The sequence below is a fragment of the Pteropus alecto genome, unplaced genomic scaffold (genome assembly GCF_000325575.1).
Source record: "Pteropus alecto unplaced genomic scaffold, ASM32557v1 scaffold226, whole genome shotgun sequence".
Taxonomy (NCBI): domain Eukaryota; kingdom Metazoa; phylum Chordata; class Mammalia; order Chiroptera; family Pteropodidae; genus Pteropus; species Pteropus alecto.
The window spans coordinates 5677358-5685159 of NW_006440132.1; the positions used below are offsets into that span (position 1 = coordinate 5677358).

Genomic DNA, 7802 nt, shown 5'->3' on the forward strand with positions numbered 1-7802 from the left:
TTATTTTCCGGTACACTGTGTGCTGGCAAAAATCATCATACTGGGAGTAGTAAGATCAGGATTAATATACCACCTTGGCTTTTTTTTTCAGTTGGGTGATCTTGGGTGTTCATCTGTAAAAGTCACAGGTGATAATATCTGTAGATGACCGAAAGGTCTGTGCATTCTCATCTTTCTCTGTTCAGCCTGAGTACTCTCTGTGTTTTTGTGCTCTAAGTTCATTTTGTGCTTATTGATTGAGAACCTTTAAAATCAAGCAACAACTCATCTCATTCTGTAAAGCAGAAAAAAAATCAGCAGATGCTTAGAGAGGTAGAATGTTAGTGAAATGCTGGCTGTCAACTTGGCCTCCTTTTCAGCCTAAATTTATTTGATTAAAGGAGAAGATAAGAGTCCCTCTCACCCCCATCCCCCGACCACCGGTCTGGAGAAGAGTTCTTTATACTAAACAGGCAGCTGGAAGAAGTTTAAACATTCCTCCAGCTTTAGAATCTCTCGCAAGTTTGAAAAAGCTAAATCAAATCAAAATGTGTCATCATCAAACATTAGAGAGGAATAATTTCTGCCACGCAATTTCTAGGAGAGCAGGGCTTCTCTGCCTTCTTAAGGAAATATCTACTTAGAAGAGTTTGGAAACAGGTAAGAGGAACCAGTACATAGGGGTACTTTTATCTAATGAAGCTAAGATTTAGATGCTCTTGTTTAAATATGATTCTAGTTTCAATTATGCAGTTGGTTATGAATTTGGGGAGAGGAAAGGGAAGTCACTTATTGGGACTCTTAAAACCACAACAATAGTTATTTATTTCTTTTTCTTAATGGCTTCATTTCTTGTCCATCGAAAGCTGGAAAGAGATTTGGAGTGGTCCAGCTCACTCACTTTACACTTAGGGCAATGGAAGCCAGAGAAGGGAAGGCATTTGCTGACGCTCACTCAGCAAGTTAATTCAAAGTAGAAGGATCCCAGCCCTGGAACAGAACTAAGGAGGTACATCAAGAGTCACTTGAAAACCCATTAATCAGATGAGAGCGTGGGTTGCCTGAGACTTAGCATTCCATGCCCGCAGATAGGAGGCAGTTATTAAGTCTAAGCAGAGTATAGAGATTTGGAGGCTCTCAGAGTCACAGCCCAGGCATGGATGAAAGCATAATGGCAAGGGAGGATGGAGCTAGAGAAAAAAAGAGTGCCAAAAACACAACCCACAGGAAGCCAAACATTTAAGAGACAGATATGGAATGGTCAAAGCTGTCCAAGCAGAAGAACGGTACAAACAGATACCAAAAGAGACATAAATTTATTCAAAGACAAATTAACATTATTCATTTCGGCGATGAAATCTAAGATTAGAACTAGAAAGATGGCCACTGGGCTTAGTAATATGAAGACTGGATTGACCTCTGTGGAAACAGACTCGGAGAAGCAGGGAGGAGGGAGAAGCCTCATTAAAATGAATTGGCAGGTGACTATGAGATGAGGACAGGTAGTGAATATAGATTCCATGGACATAAGAGAAACTGACACTCAATATGTGATCAGAAACATGGAATATAGAAGAAAGAAAAGGATAAAGAAAACTAGAGGAATGTATATCCCAGGAAGAAAAGAAAATGCCATGCAGAGAGCAGCAGAAGGATGAAGGGGCTAAGGTTTCTGTGGGACTCTTTTAAGTAAATTGATAGTTATGTATTATTCAAAGACACATATCCATGGATTAAATTACAAGCCTGAAGAAGCAATAAAGAGAAAGGTCTCTTCTCCCTCTGGACATATTCTTTGCATCTTTGGCACATTTTCTATTCAGTCTAAATATTTATGGAGATAGCTTTAGTGGGAGTTGCACCATCTCCTTCAAGGAATATTAGCAACATAATAAAGACCAGAGAGAGATGATAATGAATGTAGGATGCATGGTGGGGTGCATGGGACAACGAGGGCCAGGGGTACTAAGCACTACGTTTTCCAGAGAGGAATTTTGAAGGAATCTGACCTTTTGGGTAGGAATGCTTTAGTCATAGTACATAGCAACCTTTCAAGATGGGCAATCAGAATGATTCATTTGCTATAAGCTTTGTCTTTGTCTCTGTGTTGATGTCTTGGTATTGTCTGCTATGCCTATCAGGAAGAAAAAGATTGGAAAACCCTTCTCCATCTCACTGCCCTCTCCTTACCTGTCACCTACACAGCCTGCGATCTGGCCCTTGCCTGCATCATTATCTCCATCTCTTCTCACAGTAATCCTTACAAACTCCACTCTACTCATACTGGCTTTCACTCTTACTCAAATATGCCAAACTGGTTCTGACTCAAAGTCATCAATCTTATTTTTCCTCTGCCTGGGAAGCAGTTATCAAAGATATTTTCAAAGTTCTTCTCCATTGGTCTCTGATCAAAAGACATCCCCTTGAAGAGGCCTTCTCTGGCCACTGTGTTAAAAATAAACCTTCAACCCCATATCGTTCTCTAGAACTTTGCCTTGTTATAGTCTCTTTAGATACTGCTACTTTAACTAATTAATTATAAATATTTATTGACTTATTCGTGTTTTATTTTTTCCTCTAGACAGAAGAACATTCGACTTTCTTAGTGCCGTATCCCCTAATATCTGGAAGAGTACCTACCACAGAAGAGGTACACATTAAATATTTGGTGAATGAGTGAAATCATTAATCAAGTTAATTCATGAATCTTCCAGGAAGGCCCTTTTATTTTCCCAGGCTGTGGTAATAATCTCTGCCCCTAATCTCTTCTTTTACACCCTTCAGGTATATACTTTTTATAATTAAATACTGTATTAAAATAAGCTGCTCTCCTGTCTGGCTCCCTCATTTGTTGGTAAGTTCCTAGGGCTCATGTACCATGACTCATTTATCTTCACATCTCCAGTGTCTCACACCAAACTGTTGCTCACTGGGCTAAAGAGGGAAGGTCTTACACACCTAATGCCGATAACCACCAGCTGAAAAAGAGTGTTAGGCCAAAAGGTGAACTCTTAGCATTTAGCAGACTTGCCTAGAAGAAGAAGAGATGGTGTTGCTACAAACTACATCTAAAAAAAAAAAAATCAACCAGCAAAATATACTAAGTATGTATTCAGAGCAATATTCCTGGTCAGAAAAGAACATTTTGAACTGAGATTCAGCCAGCCTCTATTCTGGCCCTGGCCTTTGTATGAGTCTAAGCAAGATCTTTCTCTCTCTAGGCCCATTCCCATCTGTGCAGTGAGAAGATTGGACCACAGGGTGTCTAAGGCCCTCCAAACCCTGATATTCTGAGATTTCACTTACCTATGACATTGAATAGTGCCATGGATTAAGAAAAATATGTAGAATGCATGACTTTACGCTCAAGAAAGGCAACCATGCAGGATTTGAACCCAGACTCTGGAGTTTACGAACTTTGTGAATTTAGGAAAATTCATTAATCAGTCTAAGCCTCTGAAAAATGGAAATAGTAATTCCTAGCACCATGCTCGGTAAATAGTAGCTTGCTTTGCACTTTTTCCTCATATATCCCACAGCCAGCCTTTTAAGTTGAGCTGGCTTAAGAACAAGAAGATTCTTTTAACCATTCTAGTGGACTGGATACCTCACATGCCACTGCAGCCTCAGCTGAGCCCAATGTGGAGCAGACATCCTCTCTCACCAGGCTAATGTTTTCTAGGACTCCCCTTTGGGGCCTCTGAGCAGACTCCATTTGTGTTACCAGGAAGTTTCTTGAGTAGGTTTTTTTTTTTTTTTTTTTTAGCTAGAATTCCATGATAAACATTTTTACAAATGACTTAGAGCCTGTCACAACACTCCGCAGCTCTCTTTCCAGAAGGAATTCCTACAGAATGAGGTCAGTCACTTACTAACCATGACTTCTATTTTTTTCACCCCTTTTGGTCTTGCTGTTAAGATGCTGAGCAACTGCCTCTGGCTACATCAACGGGTTGCTTCCAACAGCTGTGGGAGCAAAATGTTCCAGCAGTCTAAGACAGAGCCCAGAGGATCCAGGGAGATGAAGCACAGATGCCAAACCCAATCACAGGGCCACAGGGGAAATTCCAAATTAGTAGATCCGATAACCATGGAATAGAGTTAATGAGAAGTTCTTAGATATGCTTCTAGAGGGTTTGGAAATGGATAATGTGTGAAGGTGCTTGTCTTCCCATAAACACCCTTCATTCATCAATGGCCCCGTGATGCCAGGAATGATGGTTTTCATTTTCACTATGTTTCTAAAATATTGGGGACCATTAAAAGAACTGACCTATGCACACTGTAGAGCTCATATAACTCCTTACTTGGCAGAGTGGCAGCAACTCTGTGGGTATGTGAGAGCGTAAGCCAGGGACCTTTAGGTAAACATTTTACCCTGCTCTCTCCAAGAGAACCATGAATGTCTCAGGGACCCTCATAATATGTGCACAGGCATACTCTTGCTTCATGTCCTCATACTGCTAAATTATGAATAAATCAGATAAACCACTTTATCTTTCATGTCCTATAGCTAATGCTTCACACATGAAGGATGGTAAGGCTTTAATAGATTCAAGACTCAGTCAACCTGACTCAGGAAACTTTTCCTATTTCTGGCTCCAGTAGATAATAATTTTCCTATGATTTTTTTTTTATTAAAATTACATTTCAGAGACAGTAACGGAGGAACTCAATTTTATTCAATCAATCAATCAATCTTCCATTTAGTTATTCAACAGAGACCATAACAGAGATCTTAGGAGAAACATAGCTCTGAAGCCGTATTACTTGAATTTCAAACTCAGCCTCTTGAGCAAGTTACCTAACCTCTCTCAGCTTTGATTTTTCTAAATTGTAAAATGGCAATAATAACAGAACCTATCTCCTAGGCTTGTTGGGAGGATTAAGAGTCAATACATGTAAAACAGTGCCTGACATTAAGTAGGATCTCAATAGGTATTAATTTTCATTTCTGGCAGTAGTAGTTAGAAATAGTGATTGTACAGCAGTAATGATAATGCTAGTAGTGCAATAGTATAGTAATAGAATAGTATAATAGCTCTAGTACTGTAGTAGTAATAGTAGCATGGTAATAATAGTAGTGTTCATGTAATAATAATGTATCAGAGTAGCATAGTAATAGCAATTATATAACAGTATAGTGGTAATAGTAGTAAGAACTATATAATAATATAATAGTAATGATAGAAGTAATATCATGCTAGTATAACACTAGAAATACTAGGAGAAGAAGTAATAGTATCTAAGTATGGTGGTATCAGTAGTAATATTTGCAAAGCACCAGGCATGTGGCCCTTGCCCGAAAGAAGCTCTTCTTTCTCCCTGATTCTCTGAATGTCCAAGATAAAAGGGGGCTTCAGAGATCATCTAATGCGTGGTGTATGTCATATGGGTAGGTAAGAAAACTAAGGTCAAGAAAAGTGGTATTCTACACAATATTGTCTTACGAGTTAGTGCCAGAATTGGGGCTCAAATCTAGTCCCCTTATTCTTCCTTCACCACCCTTTTCACTGGACCATGAGACTATCTGTAATTGATTTACACATCTCCTTTTTCCATCTATACACTCACGCCCACCCAGATCCATTCTCCTCCAACCACACAAGAAAGCTAAATTCTCCCAAACATGTCGTCATGTTCTCTGCGACCTTTGTGCTTCTACATGGGCCGTTCCCTCAACCTCAGAGAAATTTTCCTCTTTGCCCTTCTCAACAACTCCTATTCATCCTCAAGACTTATCTTTTCTTTAAAATGTTTCCTAAGACCTCATCCACCCTGGTTTTCAGGCTGTATTAGGGCAGCTCTCTTCTTTTCTTCTAGAATTCCTCACAAGGTTTATCCTAGCATTTATTACACAGAGTTGGAATCTATTCTTTAGATGCAGGCATTATTCTAAGTACTCTACAAATATCAATTCGTTTAATTCTCATAAGAACTCTGGGGTGGGAGGTACAGTTTAAAATCGATTCCCCTTATCTGTTTCCAGGCCACATGTTTGGTCCAAAAATACTTATTGAGCACCTACTATGGCCACACATTGGGCACATATTTGTGACCAAGATAAGTTAGCCCCTGTCCTCAAGAAGCCTACTTACAGTCTAGTGAGAAAGGTAGGCAAGGAAGCAGCTAATTATTATTTTTTTTTAAATACATATTAAGTCTTATAATAGGAAGGAACTCTGAGGTCACATGGGAGGAGCACAAACCCAACTTGAAAGGGGGTGTCAGAAAAACTTCCTGTGGGGTGTGACTTTTAGGTTTGGCCTTGAAGAATCAGTTAGTTGACTGGAGAGCAGGCAGAAAATGGTCCAGTGTAGAGAGAAGTTCATGATCAAAAGAGAGAAGGAGAAGAACGTAAGTGGGAAAAGTTAGGGAAGTAGGGTGAGGAGAAGAGTAGTACTAGTTGAGAAGAGCTGTCAAAGACAGACTCAAAGGGTTGGGTGGTAGACAGTGCAGTGCTCTGCGAGCCATATTACTCAGTTGGCTAATATCATAGACTATGAACTCCTGGAGGAATAGATTTGCCTGTGTTCTTCATACCCAGAATAGCATCTAATGCAGAGTAAATTCTCAATGAGTGTCAAATCATTGCTTGAATGAACAAACAATGAATGAAGAACAGAACTCTTTGAGATAACTCTTTTTCTTTTTCTTTCTTTCTTTTTATTCTTTTTTTTCTTTCTTCTTTTCTTTCTTTTCTCTTTCTCTAAGATTTGTTTGTTTGTATGTTTTCAGAGAGACAATTTCATCTCCAAATACTGCAATTGAAACCTCTTTGGGGCTTGCTGTGTGCAAAACAGTTCATAGGACTTTTTTCTAAATCATTCACCCAAAATTTTCAGTTTCATAGAGCTAGATTGGGAACATGTGTTTGGCATTTTGTAGGTGGAAGAAAAAAAGGCAGATTCCTGAGAAGCAACAAGCTGAGCCCAAGTGATAAGAGGAATGATGAGAAAAAGAACAATACTAAAAGGAACTTTTTGAAAATACTTACAAGTACATAAATCATCCTGTAACCATGCTGCCTTGATTAGAAACCCAAAATAGAAAAAAATTATTTTCTTCTGTGCTAATATTTCATCATAACTGGCAGCTCAAAACCCCTGGGAGCCTGGAGTTTGTGGATCTTTGAGTTGGGAGCTGGAAGGACTGATCTCAGAGCATTACCTTACAGCCAGTTCCCAGGGTAAACCACAGCACTGAGTGTGGGCTTCCGGAACCCTCATGGAGACCTCTGATTCCAGCACAGACTTTCAAGAAGGAGACAGGGCTCCCTCAGGGGGTTGGCTGACAAAAGAAAGAAACAGTTAAAGGATCAAGTCATACCAGGCATGGTGCCAAACCCCAAGAAGCTCTGTGGGTCACTGGCTTAAGACCAGGCTGTCAGAAGTCTGCCAATTGGTCATTTATGCAGCACCCTCTGTGCCTATGACTGTATTTAGTCAACTGAGACCACAGTCCCCGCTCAACACTCTGGTGGTCGCATGGTGAGTAGAAAGAGAAGAGGCTCTATAGATATATAGATGTAGATTTAAATGCTGGCCCTACCACTGCATATTACCTAATCAAACTGTCAAATTCTTGTGTGTAAATTAAGAGGGAAATAGAGAGAGAAAGCTGGGAGCATTGGGGATGAAGAAAGAAAAAAAGAGAGAGAGAAGAAAGAAGGGGGAGACAGAGACAAAGACAGAAACAGAGACAGAACGAATGGAAGGAAAGAAGGAAGAAAGGAAGGAAGGAAGGAAGGAAGGAAGGAAGGAAGGAAGGAAGGAAGGAAGGAAGGAAGGAAGGAAAGAAAAGAGGGAGAGAAGGAAGGCAGG

General features: G+C 39.9%; 1 long non-coding RNA gene across 1 annotated transcript in view; it reads left to right on the forward strand.

Moving 5' to 3' along the window:
• Positions 1-7356: 7356 nt before the first annotated feature.
• Positions 7357-7802, forward strand: part of LOC112484037 — a 5819-nt gene continuing 5373 nt past the window's right edge. The window contains exon 1 of the long non-coding RNA XR_003047874.1: positions 7357-7469. This is a non-coding gene — a long non-coding RNA (uncharacterized LOC112484037). The remainder of the gene's footprint in view (positions 7470-7802) is intronic.